This window comes from Mauremys mutica, chromosome 6, assembly GCF_020497125.1.
Source record: "Mauremys mutica isolate MM-2020 ecotype Southern chromosome 6, ASM2049712v1, whole genome shotgun sequence".
Taxonomy (NCBI): Eukaryota; Metazoa; Chordata; order Testudines; family Geoemydidae; genus Mauremys; species Mauremys mutica.
Window position 1 is genome coordinate 31015586 of NC_059077.1, and position 25845 is coordinate 31041430.

Sequence of the window (25845 nt, forward strand, 5' to 3'; positions counted from 1 at the left end):
GATGAACTCTGGACAAGGAAGTTATCTCACATATAATTTAGCTTTTCCAGGATCCTGTGTCAAAATCTTTTTGAACAATAGCTGTTTGAAAGGACATTAAAACATGTACTTAGTAAAACTTCTCCTATTTTAATGCATTCATCACAAAGGTCAAAAGCAATCACAATTTTGTATACAAGGAGGACAGGCATCTTGTAAGGAAAGGGTTAACTTTGTAGGCTCTCCAGATCCTCAATTATTAATCACATTTCATGAAATTTGAAGGACATTAAATGAAGGCAGCTGTACTGGCTCCTGTGTCGGGTTTCTGTCTGACACCCAAATAACACAGAAAGACCATTTCTGCATGTCTTTGCCACCAGACTCTCCGGCACACATTGTAAGCCTGGTGAAAGTGGTCAATAATTGTTTTTCCTTCCTGAATGGTCCAAGGCAACATCAAACAGTCCTGGTAGTACAGAATCAATACCTTAGCACCACCAGCAGCAGCAGCAGCAAAACTGTTATCATGATTGTGTTTACTGTTGATCAGGTTACACTCTTTCCATCCAAAGCCACTAAAAATACCAGCAAATGCACACAGCACCTTCTTGGCAAATCCTCTCCCTCAGCAGCAGGTACTGAACACGCTTCACTTTTATCTCACAACGGGAATGTTATGGTTAAGAAAGAAACTGAGATAAAAACAAGCAATAGAAAAAGGAGTTGTTCATTAAATGAACTGCAGGGCACTGTTTCAAAACAGCAGTGCTTATTGAATTGGCGCTCTGCTCAGATGTGCCTAACTTTTAGCCTTCTCAGATAGGAGAAATTTACTATATAAAGTTTGGATTTGTTACTAGTGCTGACAATTCACTCCTCTTCCTTCCTCCCTGCTCTCATTTCTCTCTCTCTCTCCCTCCCTCATGTGCACACATACAGCACACTGAAAGCCAAACATAGGTGAAGATAATACCAAAAAAGGTATGATTTTATATAGCCAAATATAGCTTACCCTTCAATAAATCAGTGGAATGGCACATTCTTGCTTGAACTCATTCGGTATTTCTGGCTTTGTTGTGTTATTAAATATGACATTTCCACATTTGAAAAAAAGTGTCAGGCTGAATGATATACCTGCTGCAGTGAACGTCCTTCACTCAATAGAAATCATGATTGACTGACTGCCTAGGTCTCAGAAGGAATCACTTTCAGTAAATAAAAATATATAAAAACACAAATGCAGCATCTGTTAGCTTAAGCCATCTATTTGTCTGTATGGTCACCGCATATATAGCAATGAAATGAACCCATTCCTTGTAGTTTGGCTCAGTTCACAAATACATGCTATTCTCTTGTTGGACAGGCACATATTAATTATGCCTCTTTTTTAAGGCATTATTTCCATTTCTCTATTGTGTGCATACTGATGGGGAGAGGTTAATTGGACAAATTCTGGGAAAAAATGGAGCTTGCCACAGAGCCAGTGCTCCCACCTTCATTGCCTCTCCTACTCCTTTATTGGTATTTCCACTCTGTTATCTTAGATTTCACTTTTTTTTTTTGCAGCAGACTGGAATGAAAATGAAGCTGAAGCTTTTTATTAGTCAATGACATCCTAAAGGAAGGACCCAAGCTAACAGTTGGCAAATTTTTTAAACTCACCTAAATTCCTATTTAAGTTCCTAAATAAGTGATCTGATTTGCAGAGATACTGAGCATCTGTAATTTCCATTGAAGTCAGGGGGACATCTGGTTGCTCAGAATCTTTGAAGATAAGACTTATTTATGTGCTCAACTTTAGACATTCAGCTATGAAATGTTGGTCTTACTTTTCTGAATATTGTATGGCCAGACTTCGTGGGTCAGATTTTCTGGGAGTGTAACTCCATTGTGGTCGAAGAGGTGATGCCAGCAGACATTTTAAGCCTGTTTGTCAGACCATGTCATTTGTACAATGTACAATTTCAGGTAGTGCTGTCTAAAGATGGGAAGGCTGAGAAATGAGAGTGTAGACTAAAGCTGGCTAAGAAACAGTTTTCAAGGTTCTGAAAATTTTTACTCTTCTGAATTGGGACAAAGTCTCAAAATCTCAAATTTTTGTGAATCAAAAATAAAATAAAAATTAAATTAAATTAAAAAAATGAGTCAAGATATTAATCATAACTGATCCTTTCCCATGAAAAGTTAAGGTTTTGATAAACTGGGAGTTTTTGATGAAAAAAGAGAGTCTTCTCAAAAAATCCCCCATCATCCTTAATGTTGGTACTGTTTCTGAGGTCTAAATCACATCATTTAGGTACCGTATGCTGGTACACTTCTTTATGACCTGCACCGCCTCCAGGCTAACCCCACCATGCTGGTGGGTGTGTAGGAGGGAGGAGCTCCCCATATTCCTTACACATGAAATTTACTGGTTGGGTACAGTAAGTATTTTCTTCTGCTATCCAAAATTGTTTTGTCATTGACAGTCATGATGACTGTCCAAATGTGGGGCCAGAAGTCCCCAAACTCCTAGCTTTAATCTTGACCTTGATACTAGCTCCCACCTTGGCCTTGGGTATGCCACTGAAACGCTCAGACAAATTTAGCTGGGATTCAACCCCACTGACTTCAATGGAATTGGGGCCGACTTACACAGAGATGAATTTGGCTCCCTGCCTCATTTTCCCCCAAAGGTAGAATGGGGTAATAATATTTACCTAACTCACAGAGATTTGCTGACAAGTAGCAATTTAATGTTTGTAGCAATATATGAAAAGTTTAGCAAATGTTTTAGTTTAACTAAGGGTTTGTCCACCCAGTGACTTAGTGAGCCAGAGGCAGGAATGTAAATCTACAGCATACCAGCCCCTGAGTTGCCATTTGGACCCTGCAACTACGCACTAGAAGTTCAGTGGTGTTCTTTTATGAGCGAGGTGTACATTCACACCCTAGCTTGCTGTATGCTAAATTTCTGTCTGAACAAGTCCTAATACTTAAACATTCTGAAATGCTGCAGTTATAATCCTACTGGTTACTAATACAACTGCTGTATAATTTGCTCAGGGTTTCTGCAAAGTTTTTAAAAAAGAAAAGTCCTGCTTTACAGCAATTCTATCAGTTAAGTTTGCTGCCCAGATACCATGGTGATGCATTAGAAAAAAAAGATTACAGACAATTCATTTATTTTCTGCTCAGCACATTGATTAGGTATCTTTCTAATCAATGTTTGTCTATGATACATTATAATATATATGGAAAAGAAAAATATTATCAGAATTTAAGAGCTGGATGGTTTATAAAATAAACTTTTGGAGAAATATGCTATTTAGTAGAACATAAAGGTTGCATTTATCTTGGTCTTTTCATATGTTTCAAAAAGATCACGCAATACATAATCCCACAGCAAGCAATGTTTACGATGACATACATTTTCTTCCTGTACTCTACATTGAAATTATTTTCTTTCAAAATAATAGATTTCCTCATGTGGCCATTGGACTTGTACTCAGATATTATTATAAACGTGATAGTTATTGTAGTAGAATATAGACAGACAGCTAAACAGACAATGGCTGGAAAAGCTTAATAGGTTAATCAATTTAGTTTTTTTCAGTTAAACATCCAAAATTTTGGAAGCTAAAATCTTACCAAATCTTTGTAGGTCTGCAGAATTTGGTTAGAAGTCTTTCTTGTGAACTGGAAGGCAGATTTGGGATAGCTTGGATACTGCCCGCTTCTTTTCTTTCACATTTTAATCCTGACGAGTCTTTCTTACGATTTTTCAGCATTCCTGTTCTATTGTATCCATCTATGGAAATCAATGGTAAAATTCCCATTGATTCAAAGTGGAAATATGATCGAACACATGGAACTGATTAGAAACAGGAAATATAACATTTAAATAAAAGTAAACAAACTTTAACTACAACAAAAGCCAATTCATGTTCAAACTGAATTTTTGTTGAAGTTTGGTGTGGAGGTTAGTTATACCAGTTTGCACATTCCAAATAGCTACAGATAAGAAGCAGAATGATAGTTACCATAAATAATATGGCCACCAGTTGTCTGTGAAATATCATTCCTTAACAATCTTATGCAAAGTACTGTGGCTTCAAAGTACTCTGGTTTATTTAAGACTAGTGAATTCAATGGCAAAACTCACATTGACGTCTACGGTGCAGGATCAAAGAGACAAGAGAACAAGAGACAAAGTAAGATACTGAAGTTGTAGAAATGAAATATTATCTCTGCCACTATTTTTCACTTTAATACATGCACTGAGGGGAATCTAGAGCTGGCAAAAAATACCTATGGTCCTAAGAGCTGCCATTTTCCCCCTTAATGTTTTGAAATCTTTTGTTAGTACCTTTGTTTCAAAAACCAGTACAATCAATGTGATGCTCTCTCTTGTAGAATGGATTTCTTCACCTGTCCAATAGTTACTTAGTAAAGGGGAAAGTCTCCTAGACATGTTGTAGGGCCCAGCTGACTCCTCATACCCTCACCAGTCCTTGTGTCTTATTCCTTTTCTTTCCAGGTGAACTTTCCAGCTCCTCGCCCACTGTCATGCTTTCTAGATCGGCACTGCTGGTCTTCCAGGTTGGAGCTAGAATAAACCACTTCCCCTAAAGGTCCAGTTTAGTACTATACTCCCCATTTTAATTTTTTCTTTAGACATTACATTGAGTGTTGTAACTATTTTAAACATCATTCGTAGATATGAATATAATGGCCTCATTCTTCCACAGCCTTATACTTGTTTTTGAGGCACTTTTTGTACTTTATTCTTTTACTTTCCTCCATGACTCTCTAGTCTGCCACAACCAGGTCTCTAATACTTTATGGTCTTAAAATTGTAAATTAGCATTCTAGGGCTCTCTCTTTCCAGGTTTCCATAGCAACTGTTGTACAGCTTGTAAATTAGAAAGAAGTTCTGTTTAATTGATCTCCTAATGTATTGCTTAATAGTAACTGTTAAGCAGTCTTTTGTTTCCAGGTCATATTTAGGGTTCACATATTTGCATAAAAGCATTTCATTAGCTGAAACCAATCATTATTAGTAATTTTCCTTTTTTAGTTTAAAAAAACTAAACCCTCATTGAGTTTTTCTGAATAGCAAATATTTATATCTTGCTGAATGGGTTTTCTCTGTGAGCCTGGGTGCTTTGTTTCTCTGAGCAGCAAGAAAATTACAGAGCTTCAAAATGTTAATCAGAGAAGACAAAAAGAAGGTGTCTTTTTCTCCAATTGAAATGTAAATGAACAGTGACGATAACTATAGACTACAGGCAATATTTGATGACAAAGTTGTAATGGATAAATATCCTTTAAAATTCATGGTAATGTGCTGCCCAACTTGAATTCGTGGGGGTGTTTTTGAACTTGCATGTATTGAAAAAGTCTGACATTTTGGGGTAAACTGAAATACTTTTCACAAGATTTAGGTCTATCCAAAAGTCTACCCACTTTGGTTAGGAAACTTTATAGAATATTAATACTGCTACAGTCAAACATAATAAATTAATCGGGTTCTCCAGGAGTCACAGACTGATTTTTCATCAGCTTGAGGATCATGGAGGTCAGGCAAGTTGCCCAGGTATATGACCAGATTCAGCCCTGGCATAAGAAAGAACAACTTCTATGAATCTGTAGTTCATTAAGAACGATATTCCATAATCTTCCTTGCTCCCAGTCTCATGTAATATCTGTCGCACCAAATGGCCTATACCATTTTTTTCAACTTCATCTTAAACTTCTTGTTAACATCAATGGAACTATAAAACCTTCTCAGTAGTTGACCCAAGAATATGGAACTCACTTAGTACTGCCAAACTAAAGATTGAAAAAAATCACGAGTCAGTTATTGAATTACAAATTTTAAATAATATTTAATATGATTTTAAATAATAAATTTTGATTTGGGTCTTTAAATTAGCCTTCTGGTTTTTGATCTGTTAGGGTTCCTGTTTTCAAGCTTTACTCTGCAACCATGGCTACTAGAAACTTTGTTTTTAAAAATAAAAGCTGAGATTCTCACATAAGCAGATGACCCCAGGATCAGCAGCTTTCTGAAAAACACCAAATATTGCAAGAATCATGATAAAACTGAAAGAGTTAGCAATAATGTAGTCCCTTTCAGAGATAATTAGGTTCACCATATATCTTCAAACTTTCAGAACTTGGTGGTAAACTGATTTCTTCAATTTAACTTCCACTCAGCCAGAACAAAACAGCAATGAAGGAGAAGAAGGTAGAATAGAAGAACAGAGAGATTTAAATTCTGGCTGCCTCTAGGGAAGGAGGAAAGAAATTAGTCTGTGTTTGGCCTTTTGTATTAAGGTGGTGTTTTGTTTTTTATTTGTTTTATTAGGTGCTCAAGTTATTAAGGTGATGACAGTCACTAATTTGTACTGAGTTCCCCAAATTGATTAGGCCTGCTTATTTCCCACTATCTACCTTTCTTTCTATAATTGCTCCTCATCCTGTTACTGAAAGACTCAATGACCCAAGGATTTCTTTAGGTGTGCCTCCTGTTTATATAGCCTAGCTCATCCAATCAGGGAACAGAAACAATGTCATGTGACCTGGGAAAAAGCATATGAATATTTGCTTGTGATCAACCTGGAACTGAGTTCTGTAGTGGCTTCCAAATTAATGTCAGCCTGAGTAGGAGTTAAAATTATAAAGGATGGTTATCTATAGATAGCAGAAATAAGAATCTATTTAGTCTGTCCCCACAGCAGAAATAAGAGTGGGGAAGAAATGCTGCTGAAAGCTTAAGAGCATCTTTGTTAAAAGGGTCAAAGGCGTATCACTATGCTATGGACTTAGTGTCACTAAAGTGCATTTTATTAGAATATTAGATATAAAAGGAAAGAACTTCTGACAGTTGGAAATGTCATTGCTTTCAATCTTATATTAAAGTTAAAGAATAATATTGTTTTCCCTCCTAACCTTAAAATCACTTCAGAAAGTTTTCCTTAAAGGGACACTGTCAATGATGATAGTCCCCCCAAAAACTCACTCTGCATTTAAAATTTTAATTCCATTGTTCTAGATCTCTGATGTTTCCCCTCATGCTTTAAAGTTGTAGTATATAAGAATAAAGTGATATCCCTTTGTATAGTTTATGAGCCCTCTAGTGCTGCTCACATTCTTGGTTGTAGATGCTTCCTAAACAAAGCTGGGGGGAATTGTATTTTCCATTTCATGTGAAATTCCATGATTTCATTTTTTTTCCTGTTATGAAATGGAACAGCACCCAAAATATTCAAAGTTTACTGTGAAATGAAATTCTGAAAATTTTGTTTAGGGTCAAAGAAAACAATTCATTTTGATAAAACTGAAACATTTTGTTCCAAGATGGGATTTCCTCTGCTTACAGCACTAGAATATCATGTCCAGTTCTGATGTCCACACTTCAAAAAGGATTCTGAAAAAAATTGAGAGGGTTTGAGAAAATGATTTGTGCAAGAATCACCAAGTGCAATTACAAGGCTGGTCAGGAGATCAGGCTAGATGACCGTATCTTCCTCAGTGCTGTGACAATGGTGTTCTGGGCTTGGTTCAAAGGCTCAAATCCAGGCACCCCACTGCAGTCACACACATGCAAAACCAAAACAGAATAACCACTAAGTTCAAAGAGACCTTCCTAGCTTTCTTTTAATGAGAATCTCATTAATTAGCTCACCTCAGTCTATATGCCTTGTATTTGAGTTCTCTATAGAAAACTTCAAGATCAATTATCTTTCCTTGTCCCATGGATATTCCTTGGTACATCTTAATTAATTTTAGCTTGCTGAAACTCCTTTCATTATAGCCACAGTTAGAGGAAGACAGAAAAAAAAAAAGAAGAAAAAAAATAAAGCAATGCTGTTTCTGTGTTAGGGAAACTCCATCTAACGATCTTTTTTGGATGTAGTAAGGAGATCAATGGGTGCCTTTGTTTCCAAGTTCTCCTGAAAGATTTGCTTTCAAAAACTGAAAAAGAACTCATTTGCATTCTCAAAACTCTCAGAATAGTTGTTTGCTAAATTCCAAGAGTGCCTCTTTAGGACTTCACTGCTGAAACTTTTTAGTTTCTAAAAAAGCTCTCAATTACTTTCACTCTGTCTTTCAAAACCTCAACATACCTTACACTGAAACATTTGTTTAGTTCAGGAGAGGTCTGGAGTGCAATGATATATAATTGAGAGAATCCACACTCCCCTGAATCTCACTGCACCACCAGCCTCCTATATCTAGAGAGACCCCCAAATCTTTTAGACATGCCCCCAAGTCCTACTGAATCTCATTGCATTCTCATCTCCAGAAAAACCCTCCTCTGTTTTGGTGTAGATATGATCATATCTTCAAAGCATTAAACTGGGCCATCACTACACCATTTCGGGCACCATATGAGGCTCTAAACACACAATCTGCAGCCCTAAATACAAAATTCAGGCCACTAAAGCAGGCCCTGAATGGTCCATTCAGGGTGCTAAATGGAGAAGTTTAAGGCCCCACGAGGATCAAAAAAAAAAAAAGAGTGAGAAGTAAACCAAACAAACCAAAACAAAACGGAACCCTAGTACAGTTCCACTGGAACATTTGACCCTACCTTCATATAACCATGACTTGCCTTTCCTGCTGTAAAAGATATGGCAAATTCCTGCTGTATCCTGGACAAGCATTATTGAATTAAGTTAAACTAGGGGTGGTCAATTGTTTTTCATCAAGGTCGAAATTTCTTGGTCAAGGTATAGTCAAGGTCTAGACTTCAGAGAAAATAATAAAAGAAATAACAACAATAATGCTAATAATAAGTAAATACAAGGATTTTGGGGTCCATTCAAAAGCATCTGGTGGTTTGGATTTGACCTGCAGGCTGCCCATTAACTACCCCTGAGTTAAACTGTATTGAATCAAGTTTAATTATCTTAGGAGCTCACTGTATTAAAAATGCTAATGTTTGTGTGCTATTGTCGGATTGTACATAACATCTCTAGGAGACATGACTAAGGCATGGGAAGTATTATGAGCTTCTCTTTGAAACAAATATACTAGACAAACAAAGTTAAGTGGATCCCTAGGAAATACCTGGGAGGAGGGGAAGGCAACTTCTGACCACTGGACCCATCATTTTGAAGAGATCCCCTGAGGAGAAATCCGTTATGTATGCATGGCCCGTTATGTGAGGACCAAACCAAGAGGCCCAAACTGGATAAAAGAGTGACTCCCAGATTCAGGGGCATGCTTATTCTGAGCTAACAACTGTTATGAACTTCTGACCACAAGAAAAACCATTGGTGGGGTTTGAAGGACTAGTCACCTGCCAGAGCCCTTGTTGGAGTCAGGGGGTGATCTCTCGTGAGCTTATTAGCAAGAGTGTGTGTTCTTTTATTGTTTTAATATGTTTTCTCTCTAATACTTTTACCTTAAGAATAAATGTACTTGTTTAAAAAGAGCTGTTTGGTAACTTAACTGTGGGTAATTATGCTGTTTATAGACTCTGAGGAGAAGGCAAAGTAGGTCTTCTGAGATAGTCTGTTTTGCTGGGGAAATCACAGAGAAGGCAGCAAACTATGCAGTCTGGAAAGACCCCACTCAGGACAGAGAGAGATGTGTGTCTCCACCCAAGACAGGAGATATCTGGGGAGCCAAAAGCCGAAGAGTTAGTGCCCTTGCTGGCCCATAGAGGCAGCATACAGGCCCAGTTTCCCTGAACTCTGACACCTGCCACTTGGATTGTGACACCTTCTTGTTTAAATCCCTCTGCTATCATCTCTCATCAAATACCGACATCCTTATTTTCAAGCTTCTGCACAGTGCCACTCCTTCTTCCCTATGGAGCAGCTCTTCAGCCACTGACTTTAATTTCTGTGGCCATAAACTGTGGGTACAAATGATTACGGACAGGGCCGGCTCTAGACCCCAGCGCGCCAAGCGCGTGCTTGGGGCGGCATGCCGCCGGGAGGGCAGCAGGTGGCTCCGGTGGACCTCCCGCAGGCGTGCCTGCGGAGGGTCCGCTAGTCCCGTGGCTCGGGTGGACCTCCCACAGGCGTGCCTGCGGATGCTCCACCGGAGCCGCGGGACCAGCGGACCCTACGCAGGCACGTCTGCAGGAGGTCCACCAGAGCCGCGGGACCGGCGACCGCAAGAGCACCCCCTCACGGCGTGCCGCCCTGCTTGGGGCGGCGAAATTGCTAGAGCCGCCCCTGTTACAGAGTGCAATTTGGGCTGATAATCATTTACACCCACAATTTAGAACATTTAAATGTATAAGTCCTTGAGGTGCAGGTGCAAGCCATCAAGAACTTAGATAGTTAAGCAACCTAAATTGTACCAAAAATGGAAGGGCAGTTGAGGTTAAGCTGAAAATGAGGACCTATGTGTCTGTCCTTGTCTCCCACCATTTTTCAACCTATGAACTATGCCCTCTCAGCTTCTCTTACCATGCCAAACCCTTTGTCTCTTTTCCTTCTTGTATTTCCAAGCCTTTTGCCATACTGGTCCCTGTGTTAAGGATATACTGCCCAATCTAGTGTGCCATATCTCTACTCTCCTCTGTCACATCCTCCCTTAAAATTTTATTTCTTTTGGCCACTAACCATCCTGCCATGCTTACAGGTCTACATAGTAATTTCATTTTTTTTTAATAATAATAAAAGAGCATGTACTAAAACTCTGAAGAAGGGACAACTCACATGAGTAATATTTCCGAATTGGGCCCCTAATGTGAACACTCTTCAGAGAATGGTCTTCGGGCCCAATTCTGTCTCATTTACCCTTAAGTAATCAGGAGTAGTTCCACTGAAGACAATGAAGAAATATTGGTGAAAATAAGAGGCCCGTTTCTGTCTGTTATTGTTTCATGCTAAAGCTATAATTCTAATAATAATCTCCTTTGGGATTTTGACCATATCCAAGCTACATAGGATTAATTATGTTTTAGATGGTTATCTTGTCATGAGGATAAGGATAATCTTAGAATCTATGATTTCCCTGTTTTGGTTTTTTTTACGCAATCCCTGTGAGCTTTCATTTATTTATTCATGCTTGTTGCTCCATCATTAAGGGGAATGAAGAGATGACAAGTTTGCCACTCAAGCAGGTTCCCCCAAAAGCAGAGTGAGTAGATACCTCTACAGGTTTCTGAATATTCACTTTATGGCAACACCTCATGCACCTCTATGTCTCCACTGTGAGACGAACAGCTGACATCATTCTGGCCAGTCTCCCTTAAAAGAGGGGCTTAGGAAAGATTGAGAAAGAGTCTCTATTCTCCATGCAGTTGGCTGAAGTACTGTTGTTGCTGCCAGCCCCCTCTACAGGAGGCTGACGAGATTTGGCACACAAGAGCAGGATGGAAAACTTGGACAGAAATCAAAGAGAACTGCCACATTTCATAACATTTGTCATTTTATCAAAATATGCAGTTTCTCAGTCATGCTTACTTTCCAGAATGTCCACCTATTTATTGCCTTAATTGCACCTCTGGCAATAAATTAATCCATTATTAATCAAACAATAATTCATATAATGAGATCATACAAGCAGTAATTGATCATTAATCATCAATCTCTAAATCTCTCCCATTGTTACCATGCATATTACTTTATAGTACCCCACCACCATCATCAATATTTTACACATATAGTGTATATCACTATCCAATTGCTTGCAGTTGTGCTGGTGGGTTTTTGTTTTGTTTTGCTTTAATATTGGTATTTAACTATTGAACTTTATCTTGTGTGCACACAGAAAGATAATAAACCAAATTGGATAACAGCGCATATTTCCTTTCTACTTGCCCTACCTTCATCAACATGTAACATGGTATGTATTTCAAAATGTATTTTATTTACTAGTAAGATATAGTTTTTCTGATGTTTTGATACTTGAATTATCTGTAATTAGAATACTAGAATCAAGGCTGGTAAGCAACTTAAATTCATGATGTAGTTATTTTGCTGATTTAGATGGAGTTCTTGATATTTTGAGGCTTTCAATAATAGTAGTACAAAGAAATAAAATACTATTTGGTTCCACTAAACTTCTCATAAGTTTCATTACCTTGATTTTTCATCTTCTCGTTATTGATTTAAGAGATATATTAAATTCGGGATTCACATGAAGTGAATGTGAAGACCACATCAAGAGGACAAGATTTTCTGATGCAATGTATATTCTCAAGTCACCTTGAACATGTGTTAGAAAAAATGAAACAAGTAGAAGAGTATTTGGGGTTATATTATTATCCTTCTAGCCATTCTGAGAGCAGCATGTTTCTTGGCAATGAGAGAAAATGTCACTGTCACAGAAAAGTCACTATGCAAAAACATACAACTGAGGGAATACCATTTTCTCTATTACCCAAGAAGATTAACCTGCTAAACTGGGAAAAGCTATTTCTTCTGCCCCTTGTAGGTCAGAAGATAAACATCCTCAAAAGGCAGGAACCAGACTTTCCCTGGGGAAGAGATTAGCCTGCTTGAGAATTTGGGTATTAGATTAATTTCTGCCTACAGCCAAGGGAAAAGAAAGCTTGTACAAGTGAATCACTGTGTACATTGCAAAGTTGTTGGTCTCCTACTGTTTTCATTAAGTATAACCATAAAACCTGCTGTTCAGGAGCCAAAGTTTAAACTTAGCAGACACAAGAGTTAAGAAAAAGCTATAATTTGTTAGTGTTTTAAACTATGGAATCCAAATATGCATTTTAACAATGGTGTAGATGAGTTTGACAAACAGAAGATTTCAAACAGGGAAAATACATGGAAAATCATCAAACACTTTGTAATTATGATTTCTTTCCAGCCCAATGTGTCACATTATTTTAAATGCTAAAAATACGTTTCTCCAGATGTCGCCTCTTCTTAAAATAAAACTGGAAAATTAAAAAAAACCGTATTAACTATCATTAATTTAAGATATCACAAGATTTCATAACGAATTCAGTCATGAGTATCACAAGTGTACACTCGCATATTCTACTTTGAAGTCACACTAATACTACAAGCAGTCCACTTGTATCAAGGCAATTGAATCTAGACAAATCTTGAGCCTAATGAGTACCATTAGATATCAGCAAAATGGTTCATGTTTGAAATGAATTACCATAGCCAGAAATTCTGTGGAGTCCCCAGTATAACCTTTTAAATGTTTAGTATCAGAGGGGTAGCCGTGTTAGTCTGGTTCTGTAGAAGCAGCAAAGAATCCTGTGGCACCTTATAGACTAACAGACGTTTTGCAGCATGAGCTTTCGTGGGTGAATACCCACTTCTTCGGATGCAAGTGGTGGAAATTTCCACCACTTGCATCCGAAGAAGTGGGTATTCACCCACGAAAGCTCATGCTGCAAAACGTCTGTTAGTCTATAAGGTGCCACAGGATTCTTTGCTGCTTTTAAATGTTTGACTCAGTTTGTCAAGGACATCCCACTTGTACTCCATTCTTCTCTCTCAACTTCTACTGTATCAGATTCAGCCACCATTTGCCCTTGAATGTTTTGAACGAGCAATGGGTGAAATGGCTTTGGATAAATAATTGTCCTGCCCAAACCTTCACTAAAAGCATACTCTTAAGATAGAAATGGCCTACACTGCAAAGGCTGACTTTGGATCCAAACTCCCCCAAAGTTCAGGATTGTTCACTTCCAGGGATTTTTGCTTCAGAACCTAGGCAAACTTCACTGATGTTGAGGGGGTTTTAACTCGGGCCCACATGTGATGAGGTCTGAAGGGAGTGCCATCCAATTCTTATCTGAAAAGTCAGTCCCTGAAAATGTACAGAAATAATGAGTATGAGAGAGTTTGGAATGACTTTGGATTCCTGAGAGAAAAAAAAAGGAAGAAAAACCCTGCAGTTGTAGGTGACAGCATTTATCAGACTAACTAAAAATAAAATGAGATGAAAATAGTATATAGTGACCAACTTTTCCCTAGATTTAAAATCAAGTTGTTTTTAGAGTAGATATATACCTTGAAATCAAAGGAAGTTACTTGCTTGCTGGGATGACAATCTGGAATTTTGCTCCTTTAAACACACTCACTTCTTGGATGAATAGTGTCAATCCATTAGAAAGATAATGTGAAAGCTAATGGATTGACACAAGTCACCCAAGAAAAAAATGTGGCATTAAAATAAGCACAAGTTTTTGCAAGTGTAAATGGGTTGTGGAATCGGAACATAGCTATCCAATGTGTAAATAGTGCCAAAAGGTTCCATTAATGGGCAGATACCATAATTTCTTTAAAAAGATTTCTACACTTCTAATTTGTGCATAGAGCAGTTACACTGCATTTCCTGAGGTAGGGCCCTTCTGTGTTCCAGGTGAGAACATTTCCAGGTGAGAGCATTTCCTCCTCTTGGTGATGGATTTCTGGCCAACAGGGTCATGTCATCACTTTAACTTGACAAAGTCCATGTGCTGGGCATTGAAAGAAAGATGAGGGTCCCGTCAGAAAGGCATAAACAAAACCTGACATTGATTCAAAGCTTGGGGAAGTTAGATATGGTGCTGAGGAAAGACAGAAAAATCGGTGCAATAATTCAGGATTAGCTGGGATGAGCCATTTCTTTCCTAGCAAAACTAAACAATCTTTCAAGGGTGATTAGAATATGTTGTTTTATAGCAAGCATCAACCCATAGACACTATATTTGCCCTCAAGAGCTCATCAACAAAAAATGTTTGACTTCATTCTTGGAGCACTGATTGATGATGGCAGCCTACATACATAATTTTATACAAATAAACTTTTAAAGTATTTACTACCAAGTGTTTACACATTTCTAAATACTTCCCAAAGAAGTCTTTCATATGAACTGATTTCATTTGTTTAAAGAAGGTCATATCAAGCTTAGTTAATATTTATTCTCCAAGAAAGTTCTTGGCCCTTTTTTTATGGTGGGTTGAATAAAGATGCTTAAATTTATGTCAAGGAACTAGCAAATAGGTCTACTAAAATAAATGTGTTTGTCCCAGGCTGAAAATGTGTTTGTCCCAGGTGAAAAATGCCATGTAACTAATCAACACAATCAAAAATTTTGGGAAATTACAGTTTGAGTCTACAACTTGAAATGTGCTGCACTGGTATTTCCATAAATCATTTATATGAGCTGGTTACATAAATTCCACAACACAAATGTTGAGGTGTGTATGCAGTTGTAATAATCCCAATTTGCTATTAGGAACTTGAAAACTCTTCAGATGCAGAGTTATTCAGTGAAAATTTATAGGTGATAAATACATTTGAAAATGTCATGATTTCTTCTTGGACAATTCATGAACAGAAAATAAATGTGACAGTTGTTGAAGATATTACTTATAGTGAATTAGTTGCTCAAACCTGCTGTTTAAACTGAGTTCTGATTCTAATTATTTTAAATGTAATTGTTAGGTGATCCTCCAACTTTGGTTTACTTTTTATTCCTAAAATCACTGAAGCATTGGGCTGACAGGTGCACAGCAGTGCATACCAGAAACATTGCTACCTGTGCCACATTTTAGTAAGTAGAGCTCTCATTGGCTACAGATAAACCAAAAGGGAGTACATGCCACCAGTTGGTGTCAGGGGTAGGAAATTACTCAAAATAAACAAGCAAAAGAAATATCTAAGTACCATTGCCCAAGTTGGGTATGACTGGGGTCAGCTGCAGATGGAAAAACATCTAGTCCATACCTATAGTCTCCCTTTCCTCAGGGAGAACTGGTCAGTCTTTTCATCTGAGAGATTGGTCTAATAATCTGTTGCTTGAGCCTTTGCTTCATCAGCTGGCTGTGGTCCCAGATTTGTGAATTCTGCTCCCAAACCTCGGGGGATGCGTGTCTCTCCACACTTAGGGCAATCATGGCCTGCCTTCCTTCCCTTTATAGCCTATCCTTCCTGTTTGTTAATCTGAAGATTTCTCCCTTCAGACTTGACATTTCTGGCAGGTTTTGTGAGGTGGAGCCAATATAACTCCCTGTCTCCAAGATAGACTATTAATCTCTTCCTGCCATGACCCACTGTGGGGTTTGCATACCCCAACACTCTCCCTGTGAAACACATGAAGAGATCTTCCATGACAGAATCTGTGGAGGGAGATTTAGAACTGTGTTCTTTTAGGTAAGGGGCCGAGACATTTCATTAATTTGCGTGCATATATCTAACTTGCCAACATGAACTATGCCCACACATTTTCCCCGAAGGCAGAACATTATGCCTAACTGGAGACAGGTATGGAAAACAGTGATTGTCACAATAGATTAGCACAATGTGCAACTATCTACATAGTATGGCAAAATCTTCTGTAGAACTTTTATTGCCTTTGTGGATATTTCTTTCTGACCAAGACGTTATCAATAATCCATTTCAAGTGTTCATAAATGTCCAATCTGTTATATACCCAGGATATTCAGAGAAGAATGAAGGAGGATGAGGACTCTTTCTGGACCAAATTTGGTTCTCTGTTATGCCAGGATAAGTCTGGAGTAAATCTTATGTAAGTGGATTTATTATGGATTTCCATCAATATAAGTGAGGGCAGAATTTGCTCACTCTTAATTTCCTTGAAATCAGAAAAAAGAAGAATGGAATTCTGTTGTCATCTGTAATTAATTCTGTCAACATCTCATCTATAAGTATGAATTCTAATCAACCATTTGTCATCTTATGCCACAAGATTAGGATGTTTTAATACAGAAATCTACCTGGTGATGAAACAGTTAAAACGGAAAGTTTTAACCTCTTCCACTGTCCCTTCATAATTTATGCTGTTGTTCTGAAAATACATGTATTTTTTCTTGCAGTAATGCATTTAAGAAATAGATTGTTTGTATGGTAAGTGCTCAAGAGTGATATGTTCTGATAAACAGGCTTAAAAAATGTCTGGTTCCATAGCAACCTATTCCCATTACACTATGGGATGGACTAAAAGAAGGCGGCACAGGATAAAAGTAGGCCATGAATAATCTGACAAGTATGATGACTGTGTCATTAAACACTGTAACGTTAATAAAAACGGCAATAAGAACACCACTAATCTTTATACCACATATAGTGAATTCAACCAATTGTTATCCAAAGGAGCATTTAAAACTATGATAACCTTACAGAAATTTGCCAGGAACAGAACATACATTGTTAGTGTTTATGAAAGAAATTGAATATTTGTGTCCAATTTTTCAGTGCACCTGCCTTGCACTGTGCTTTGTCTTCTGTGCTGTGTGCCTCCTAAGAGACACAGCACTGAATCTGGCTTAAGAGTGTGTTACAAATAGCCTGCATTTCATTAATACCCTGGTGCTCAGATACTGTGGTGATGGGAGGCTAGACAGACAGGTAAGAACCTAGGATGGATAGCTGTTGTAATAGGGATAAGGTGGATTTAAAATAATTGGGGGGAAAAGGGCTTTTCCTGTTCAGGCTACAAAAACCAACAACAAAAATTTGTGCAGTGAGGAAGGTGGGCAAAGATTACTTGCCTGATCTTAATGGAAAATATGTATGTGTTAACAGTGTTCAGAACAGTTCAACCTTATGTAAAAATTGTTCACTTACTGCTGTCAAGGCCAGTTTCTGTGAGGGTTATCTGATACCTAAGTTGAGACACAGAAAATATTTCTTACCATGTGTAAAATGGAAAAAGAAATCCCCGCTTTTTTTTTTGGTTTGCAAGGTCTGAGAAAATTCTTTATGAAACATAAAAATATTAATACACTGCATTTATATAACATATTTTATCCAAGGGGGCCTAACAGCCATTGGCAATTAAAGATACCCACTCCACAGTGGTGGTGTTTAAGTAATGCAATTCTCATTTTACGAGGTCATGCAGGGGAAGTAATTTGCACAACGCTCACAGCAAGTCCGTGGCAGAGCTAAGAATAGAACACAGATCTTCTGATTCCTTAGATAAATATATGTAGGCCAGGAGACAATTGGCAGGAGAGACTAGAACTGTACAAGCCCACAAATGACCAGCTACATCAATCAGGTAAGGACAAAGTAAATTAGGAGTCCTCTCTCTATATGTATTGCCTACTGACCACATTCTCTTGACTTTATTCATGTTAAGTAGCACTTTATCCTACTGGGACTTCAAGGGGGTCACTGATGGACTAAGGTACTATTCAACATGAGTAAAGGTATCACATTCTGGCCTTAAATGGTGGTTTGTTTATTTTAATCTTTTCATTTTGTCCCTAGGCCTTGAGGAATAACTGTGACTCTCCTAGGCTAGTTACAGGGCCGCAGCTTTGAGACCTCAACCTCCTTGTGGTCCCGCTGGATGGCTCTGGGTGAAGAGTTGGCTAACTGAGGCTCAGCTGCTTCGATATCCCGACCTTATTGTTCTGGTTCACCGGCCAGGCAGTAGTATTCAACGGTGCATCTTTCGACCTAACGAGCCCCTGACCCGGTATCGGGCCAAAGGTTCTACAGTGGCAACACAAACCGAAAGTGAGGCATCAGAGGTCCAGCATGCCTCACAGACAAATATAATTATAAATGAAGTACATTTTACATCTTGTACGTACAGGAAACCAAGAATGTTGCTTTTAAAGGGCAGACAACTATACAAAAAAACCAAAAGATTTGTTTAATTCTTACATTAGAATTTATGAACAACGCATTCATTGACTTTGGTGAAGCTATTCGTCCGACAAACCTTGAGTTGATTGATATCTTTAGTGAGGAGGAATTGGATTCGGAGGGCTTGAAGGAAGGGGTAAATGAAGTTCATATGACTTTTATTATGGAAGATCCAATAGCTGAAGAAGCTATGAAAACAACTATAAATGGATCTCAAGAAAATACTATAATACAGCTACCTAATGATAACCCTGCTTGTCCCTTTTGTGGTGATCATGTCAGCAGACCAAGTGCCTTGAGTGTACATCTTAAACGCAATCGTGATGGAAGAACTGTTGTATTTCAATGCGCCCTCTGTCAAAAAATGGACCAAAAAGTTCATAGTATTCTATGTCATATTCCTAAGTGTAAAGGAAAATCAACTGAGGAAATAATGGGTGACTGGATATGTGAGAAACAATTTACTACTAAAATTGGACTATCACAACATAAGAGAATAGCCCATCCAGTGGCACGGAATCAAGAACGTATTGAAGCTAGTCAGCCCAAAATAAAATCACAACGGGGCAAACATAAAAGTTGCTGGACTGCTGAAGAAGAACAACTTCTAATAGTCCTTAATAGTACATTTTATGGCAAAAGGAACATTAATGTTCTAATTGCAGAACAGAGCAAAACAAAAACTACTTACTTGTTTGGCAAGTGACAAACGACGTGCATTAGGCATTAATAAGAACATCAAATCAAGAATGCCTGATTTAGAACCTATAGCAAAATTATGTCATCTAGAAGCAAAGATCGATAGTCCTGATATTGTTATTGGACTAAAGGACATATATCTACACAAAGTAAATGAAGATCTAATCGATCAGGGTGAGAAAAAAATTTGATGTAGATGTTATAAATGAATGGATAGTGGGAAATACCAACCTAAGATCTCTTGTCGAATCAACTGCTATTGATGTTCTCTCCACTTTCCTGATGAAAACGTCCAAATCAAAGAAGAGATTGAATAAAATGGCCACAAGTAAAACTTTAAAGAGTGGAAAGAAAATTAAATGGATGGAGAAAAGAGCGGCCCGCAAGGGTATATCTAAGAAATATCAACATCTGTTTGAGATTGACAGACGTAAGCTTGCATCCAATATCCTCGACGGCACTGATCATTTGGAATGCCAAGTCCCTCTCATTGAAATTTTCGAAGCATATAAGAACAAATGGGAAGTTTAAACTCCCTTTGAAGGATTGGGCCAATTTAAATCCTATGCGCTTGCTGATAGAACTTCAAAAGCTGAATTATCTTCAGCTAAAGAGATAATGAAAAATATAAGGGAAATGAATAAGAACTCGGCTCCAGACCCAATGAGATTGATTTGAGGTATTTACTTTTTAATGGGTCTGGATGGTAATGCACTGGAGAAACTATTTAATACGTGGTTGATGACAGGAATAATTTCTGATGGCATAAAAAACTGCCGTTCTCTGTTGATCCAAAAAACAACAAACAGATTCTGAAGCCTTGAAAGACTTGGGGAATTGGAGACCATTGACTATCAGGTCCATTGTGGTTCGACTTTTTTTGCGAATAATATCAAATCTTTTTATTCCAATCTGTCGAATTAGCCCTTTGACATGGGCTTGTTCGGGCATCATTAAATGCCACCATCATTTTATGGTTTTATGCTCATCACCACAATATCTTTGTTAAAGATAAGTTCAACATTTCTCAGTGGCATATGGACTAAAAGGACAATTCATGGCTACAAGCAAAAAGTTCCTACTGTAGGTCTGAAGAAAACTGCTTCAGGAACTGCTTGTCCGATATTATAACCATTCTGAAAATTGTTGATAACCAAGTAGCAAGCTATTTCCGCCCAGTGTTAAGTCCTTGGTTGACCTTAACATCTGAAGTGGCATTAATAGCAATCTGTAACCTCTGCAGAGTTATTCTTTACCTTTCATGAGCTTATCTGCGTTGATAAGGTTTTCTAAATTACTTCATAGATCTTTGAATATTTACAAATTGTGGCAGAGGGGAAATAATGCACCTGGTTGTGTTCTATCTACATGCTTTGAATTTGTGTTAGGAAATAACATTCACAGTTTTGTTTGTCTGCTGGTATGAACATTAAGGCTAGATCCACAAAGAGGACTTAATAGTTCGGCATTACAGTGCTTAATTTTTAGGTGCCCTGCCACCTAGTGGAGTCCACAGTTCTGAGTCTTCCAAATGTTCAATATAATTTAGGCCCTGCTCTCGGTCCCCATTGAAAACGGAAGGAGTTTTGCCATTTATTTCAGTGGATGCAGCAGTAGGTTTTAGACAACAATTGGGAGGAGGTTAATGATAGAAAGGGGAAAAATACAGAATGTCAACAGCATGATGCATACTCCAAGGCCCTCACTTTTCAAATTTTGGCACGGTACTTGCTGTGCTTAAATGTAGAACTTTGGGGGACGAGTATGGGCAAGGACCTACTAAAATTACTGATCTTTGTGCCCTGATGTAAACTGATCCTGTGCACACCTGTCAGATACATGAGCCATGAAAACATCCTTTTAAAACACCATTCTGCAACTGCAAGGAATTCACTTTCCCCTCACAAAAGGGAATTTCCAGTATCAGATGATTTCATGTGCCATAAAGTGAACAAGCTGAGAAAGAAGAGGCTTCAGGTGGCAGGGGAGGGTGAGATCATTTGGCAACTATAATTTTTCTTTTCATAGATGCGTCTTTGTTTCACTAACTTGAGGATTTAGAACCTGATTTTGATAAACATATGGTAAATGGATGTCTCTATGGCAAATAAAAGTTAAAAAGTAGTCATCCTGTGGGTATCAAATATAGGCCAAGAAACTTCTCAGTCACGAAATCCACCCCTACTCCTCTCAGTCTTCTTGATAAAGGAATGTGAGGTGGGTCAATTATGACTTCTTTTGATTGGACAAGGGAGGAATGAGGCTCTTATGTCTCACTTGTCATATGTGTAGTAACTGGCTGTATTCCCAAGTCCCTTGGAACTAAGTGAGGAATTGCAGTGTTGCCAATGTAATGTGCAACAACCTGCATCATTGTAGATAAGATCTAGTTTATATAGACAAAATCATTATGAATTTGAAAGAAGCCATCATTTGTTCAGCTTTCTTGTTCCTGTATTGAGAGACTCGAAGACAGACTGACACGCTATACGTTCTAATCTCCATTTTTGCATCTATTCTCATTTGGGCTACAGCTACCCAGAGAGCAAAACCCGCCTGCTTGGATAACTGTAGACTAGAGAATAATCTTTTTATCTCAGATGGGACTGATGATCCCATGCAACAGGGAATGGTATTGATAAACATTCTGGGGGCCTCATTCTGCTCTTATAAATCAGGAGTAACTCCATGGAAGACAATGGAGTGACACTGCTCTAATAAACTGGATCATCACACCTTACCTGTGTCAATGGGTCTCGTCTGTTCATTTAGCAATCGGTTTAGAAATCATTCTCCTCTTGCATACACCAGTTTCATATTGGTGAAACTCCATTGTCTTCAGGGGAGTTACTCCTGATTTACACCTGGGTTAGTGAGAGGACAATCAGATCCATTATCTATTTTTAACTCCCCTTGTTCTCTTTTGTCTCTCCACCTCACTGCATTGTACTTGGTTGTTCATAACAGGTCAAAAATGTTTCCTCCTTCCTGATTTGTACTTTGCACCTCCCTCTGCTCCAGCTAAAGGGCTGGAGTAAGTGTTAAATAAGAAAAGCAGAACTCTCAGATTGAGATAAACATAATGTGCTGGCAAGTGAGAAAAGATCCTTTGTCAGGTACAGTGTCTTAGGCTCCTGCTTCTATTTTCTCTCCATCTCTTTTTCTGCCTCTTTTAGCAGCATAAGCAGCAGCTGTTGCCTCTCATTCTACAGCTAAGTTTCCAAATATATAATGATTTTAATTTCTATCAGCTGCAGAGTGATCTCCCCTGCCTGCTGATTTTCCTTAATATTCTAGGACTCTCAGGGAAACCCTGTGACTCTGTAGCCATAAGAATTCTATCTGCCAACAGATGCAGAACTGCCTGATACACAAGTATAGTTTTTTAAGTATAGTATTCACCCACGAAAGCTCATGCTCCCAAATGTCAGTTAGTCTATAAGGTGACAAGACTCTTTGCTGCTTTTACAAGTATAATTTTAAAATCTAAATAGCTGTAATGACTCTATGAGCCCAATTCAGCTCTAGTAAAAGCAAGTGTGGCTTCCATAGACTTCACTGGAAATTTCACCTGCTTATGACAGGGTTGAATATGATTTAATGTGTTATAGGCTTATTTGAAGATAGTGGGATATATTCAACCCTGGCCTAGAACATGTGCAACCCCACCGAAATTAAATGGGGTTCAGGGGATAGAATCTAGGATGATTTCCACCTATCTGGGCATTCTTCAACTTCCATTCATCAGGAAACTTTGCCTCTTCTTCCCGGAGGAGGACTTCACCACAGTGACCCAAAAATTCATCAGCTCCAGACTGAACTACCTTAACACTACGTTTAGAATCATAGAAATGTATGGCTGGAAGGGACCTTGAGAGGTCATCAAGTTCAGCCCCTTGTGCTGAGGCAGGACCAAGTAAACCTAGACAACCCCTGACAGATGTTTGTCCAACCTGTTCTTTAAAACCTCCAGTGATGGGGATTCCACAACCTCCCTTGGAAGCCTATGCCAGAGCTTAACTACCCTTATAGTTAATATTTAACATAAATCTCCCATGTCACAGATTAAGCCCATTATTGCTTGTCCTACTTTTAGTGGACATGGCGAACAAGTGATCACCATCCTCTTTGAATAACAGCCCTTTACATATTTGAGGACTGTCATCAGGTCCCCCCTCAGTCTTCCATTCTCAAGAACAAATATGACCAGTTTTTTTAACCTTTCCTTACAGGTCAGGTTTTCTAAACTTTTATCATTGTCGCTCTCCCCTGGACTCTAGGAAAGATGTGAATAAATGGGATAAAGTGTGATGCCCAGAACTGGACACAGTAGTCTAGCTGAAGCCTCACCAGTGCTGAATAGAGAAGGACAATTACCACCCATGTCTTACATATGACATTCCCGTTAAGGAATGATATTAGCCCTTTTTGCAACTGAATAATATTTTTGAGACATTCAATTTGTTATCCACTGTAACCCCCAATACTTTCCAGCAGTGCTATCAGCTAGCCAGTTATTCCCAATTTTGTAGTTGTGCATTTGATTTTGCCTTAAGTGTAGTACTTTGCACTTGTCTTTTACCTTGTTGAGTTCAGACCAATTCCCAATTTGGCAAGATCATTTTGAATTCTTATCCTGCCTTCTCTAAACTTTATGTCACCTGCAAATGTTATAAGCCTACCATTACCCAAGTCATTAATGAAAGTATTGAACACTACCAGACCCAAGACTGACTGCTGTGGGACCCAGAAAGATATGCCCTCCTATTTTCACAGGGAACCATTCATAACTACTTTTAGCACAGTGTTTCAACTTGTTGTGCACCCACCATATAGTAATTTCATCTAGACCCCATTTTTCTAGTTCACTGATGAAATTGTTATGTGGGACTGTTTCAAAAACCTTAATAAAAATCAAGATATAATCACATCTACTGCTTTGTCCCATCTACTTAGCTAGTAACCTTGCCAAAGAAGGAAATTAGGTTGGTTTTGCCTGATTTATTCTTGATAAATACATGCTCACTATTCCTTATCACCCTATAATCCTCTAGGTATTTACAAATTAATTGTTGAATAATTTGTTCTAGTATCTTTCCAGGAATTGAAGCTAGTCTGACTGGTCTATAATTGCTCAAGTCCTTTTTGTTCCCCCCTTTTAAAGCTAGGTACTAAGTTTGCCTTTCTCCAGTCCTCTGGGACCTCACCCCTCCTATATGAGTTCTCAAAGATAATTGCTAATGGTCTTGAGTTTACTTCAGCTGATTCCTTAGGATGAATTTCATCAGGCTTTGATTACTTGAATGCATCTAAGTTATTTAAACATAGTTTAACCTGTTCTTTCCCTATTTTGGCTTGTGTTGCTTCCCCCCTTGTTGTTAATGTTAATAGTGTTAAGTATCTGGTCACCATTAACCTTTTAGTGAAGACTGTGGCAAAATAGGCATTAAACACCTCATTCTTCTTGATTTCAGTTATTAGCTTTACTTCCTTATTAAGTAGAGGACCTACTTTTTTCCCCTCTTTGTCTTTTTCCTAATGTATTTGAAGAACCTCTTCTTCTTGTCTTTTTTTCCACCTTGCTAGGTGTATTTTGTGCCTTAGTCTTTCTGACTTTGTCTCTACATGCGTGTGCTATTCTTTTGTACTCCTCCTTAGCAATCTGCCCATGTTTCCACTTTTTGTCATATTCCTTTTTGATTTTCAAGTCATTAAGTTTACCTCTTTCTATTCTTTCTGTCTTTTCTTCACACTGGGATAGTTTGAAGTTTTGCCTTTAATATTGTCTCCTTGAGAAACTGCCAGCACTTGTAAACTCCTTTAATCCTTAGATTTTCTTCCCATAGGACATGACCAATCAGTTTTTTGAGTATGTTAAAGTCCACTTTTTTGAAGTCTAATGTTCTTATTCTGCTGCTCTCATTATTTTCTTTCTTTAGAATCATGAACATTTGAGAACAAATGTGAAAATAAGGTAGGGAGTCCTTGTATGGAATACATCTATTTGCCTCTCCATTTGTTGGTGAACTAGGAAAAACAACTGGCCAAGTGTGATGAGTGTTCTGAGCCTGATGAGTCATCCCTGAGCTTGAGCCCAATGACTTATCCCAGAGCCTGAGTGTTCTAAATTTATTGAGTCATCTGAAGTAATTACCTGCAAGCCCTAAGGGTCCAGCCAATCCACAAGCAAGAGTCAAACCAGGTGATCCCAAGGCAGGTATATAGGCTTCTAATGAAAACAGCTTTTCTGGTCTGTTTAACATTGCTACTGAGAAGTGTTCTTAGCTATCTGGTAGTGCTGATTGCTGGCATCTGCTCTGGCTTGTTACTTAGCTGTCCTGACTCTAGATCTCATTTCCATTTATGTGACAGTTTGTAGTATTTTGGTTAAAACAGTTAAGTTTTGAGTTTGGGGGTAATAAAATGCTGCTATTCATGGAATGAAAGGATAAAAGAACTGCATGAGCTGTGCCTGATATGAGGCATTACTGTGAGTGAAGTTGCAGCCCGGCACATTTGGGTAAGGGAGTGTGGACAGGACTGAAGGGGGGGAGGGTGAGAATGTGGGGGTGGAGGGAAGGGACACCTATGTGTAGCTGGGAGTGCCTCTTCAGTGGTAGGGCCTCT

General features: G+C 38.4%; 1 long non-coding RNA gene across 1 annotated transcript; it reads right to left on the minus strand.

Moving 5' to 3' along the window:
* Positions 1-601: 601 nt before the first annotated feature.
* Positions 602-25466, minus strand: LOC123372576. The gene is made up of 3 exons (XR_006580353.1): positions 25373-25466; positions 3613-3772; positions 602-674 (listed from the first exon to the last, which is right to left on the minus strand). It is a non-coding gene; the product is annotated as an uncharacterized LOC123372576 (long non-coding RNA).
* Positions 25467-25845: the final 379 nt, after the last annotated feature.